Genomic DNA, 2521 nt, shown 5'->3' on the forward strand with positions numbered 1-2521 from the left:
TTTAACTTGTTTTTAATTATTAGGGTTTAATGATTGATTTGGAACTTGAGAGACCCATTCCCCTGGGGCTTAAGTTACAGTATAAGTCTCTAATGGTACTGGTCCCAATGTTTTCAGCACATGGGAGGAAACGTCTGTGCTTCAGGTTCGTTAGCTAGAATCAGGCTCTCATACTTGAAAAGGAAATGGATATCTTTGCCCAGCAAACAATAGTTGAAAAGATATAGCTAATTCATCTCTCTTTTATTAGAGAACATTTTAACCTAAACCAGATTCCCGTGTACTTACTGTTTTAAATTCGTTGTCTTTAATATTGAGTGAGTTTTGATAAAATCAAAACAATTTCCTCTGCAACATCAAACTATGATATATATGAAAGAATATAAACAAATGACAGCCCAATCCTCTGTCTCTGTCTCTGTCTCTGTCTCTGTCTCTGTCTCTGTCTCTGTCTCTCTGTCTTTCTCTCTCCCACTCTCTCTTTCTTTCTCCACTATAATTTTGTCATGGGATCTGAAAATTATGACCGTGGAAGTGTTCCTTAATTGTCACCCTAATTCAGAGGGTTGGATTATATGCCTGAGATATGGTGACAGAGAGAATGGAGAGTCAGGACATGTGAATTCTTTCTGCTCAGTAGAGGAAGTGAACGTTTTTAAGATTTGTTTTGGTTTCATCATAAATTGATTTCTTGTTATTAGCCTAGAACTTTAGAAAGATAATTTTCCAAGTTGATTTTCCTGTTTTAACTTCGAAGTGGACAAATAATTCAGGTTTTTTTTTATTTTTCCTAGTCAGGTAATGAGTAAATCATGACCTCAGGAAGATGATTTTTTTTCCACTTCTTTAAAATTGGCTCAATACATGGAGAAAATACCAGCTTACATTTCCAGTCTAAAATCTCATTGCTATATATATTGTGTCACGTCATGCGTATACTCCTCTTGTCTAGGAGACTGGGCAGAGAATAAAATTTCTCAACCTCCATATGCTTTTTCTTTAGGAACAGGCCTGAATGGCAAATCTCACTTGTATACAACATGCAATGTAACCACCGCCCCCAAACAACTACCCGAGAAAACCTGGAAAAGTTTTCACTTACCTCGTTTTCAATATGGATAAAAGATTTATCTTTCTAGAGCTGTATCCAAACAAAGTGATAAAATGATATTTCTGTCATCTGTATTTACCCTCAACATTTTATTTAAACATACATATACACACCAGGGGTACTAGGTATTTTAAAAAAAAATAATCTTCTTCAAAACGTCATTTAAATAACGTGATAACTTTCTAATTTAGATACGATATATAGTTAACGATTGCTCTATTTTTGACATTTAATTTTTCCAATTGTAAATATGGTAAACAATGTAGCTTTAGATACAGTTTACACGATTTGTAAATGTAATTCAACATTTCGTATAACAGCTTCCTAAGAATAAAATGTATCAGATGAAATGTATCAGATAGCTTTTATTGTTATCAGTGTTAAGACTTTGGCTATATGTTGCCTAATTGCTCTCCAAAAAGGTTTATACAAGATTTATATCTTTCTGGGTCATTATTGATATTGGTCACTATCATTATAACTAATTAAATCACTTTGTTAATTTGATGAGTGAAAGTATGATAAAATGAGAATATATTTTAAAATATCATTTTTTTTTATTCTACCTAATTCCAAATTGAAGGAGTCCTTATGAGCCATCAATTTCAAAGAAATTTCTCACACTCTCTAACAAGAGAATTTGTACATGACTTCACATGTTGCAAATTTATGCTATCAATAGAACTAAAAATAAATTAGTGTATTTGGTATAGTATCACAATCGTTGTTATCCTAGTTGGACGGAACTTATTATACATTTCAGGGAACAGGAAATGATCTCATATTGTTTTACAGTATACAGTTGAATCTATTCCAAAGTCCATCAAAACACCTCATTCGATTCATCAATTTATTGTGGTAGATAACAGTTGGGAATCACAGATTTCCTTTGATACTTAGATTAACTTTGGTCGGTGGAATCTTGCTGAGACATCAAACGTCTAAATCATTTGACAATTATATTTAAATTACATACACCATTTGATATCAATGTTATATTTTTCTTAAGTTTATATAAAGGTGTGTTTTCTTTCTTATTCTCATTTCAGAAGAAACACGGAACTTATCATTTGGTTTGAAACCTGACACATGGTGGAAATGGGGGAGGAGAATTGTACCATTGTGACCGAGTTTATTCTTGTTGGATTATCAGATGTCCCTGAGCTGAGAGTCTTTCTCTCCCTGCTGTTCCTTCTGATCTGCGGAGTCACAGTTTTAGCCAATCTAGGCATGGTTGCACTGATTCAGGTCAGCTCTCGACTCCACACTCCCATGTACTTTTCCTCAGCCACCTGTCCTTTGTGGATTTTTGCTATTCTACGAACATCGTGCCAAAGATGCTGTTCAATATCTTAAACAAGGATAAAACCATCTCCTTCCTTGCATGCATGCTGCACTTCTACTTGTTTT

At 33.9% G+C, this 2521-nt stretch overlaps 1 pseudogene; it reads left to right on the forward strand.

Moving 5' to 3' along the window:
• Window positions 1–2209: 2209 nt before the first annotated feature.
• LOC105308553 overlaps window positions 2210–2521 on the forward strand; it is an 803-nt pseudogene continuing 491 nt past the window's right edge.

Source organism: Pteropus vampyrus, unplaced genomic scaffold (genome assembly GCF_000151845.1).
Source record: "Pteropus vampyrus isolate Shadow unplaced genomic scaffold, Pvam_2.0 Scaffold591, whole genome shotgun sequence".
Classification (NCBI taxonomy): Eukaryota; Metazoa; Chordata; class Mammalia; order Chiroptera; family Pteropodidae; genus Pteropus; species Pteropus vampyrus.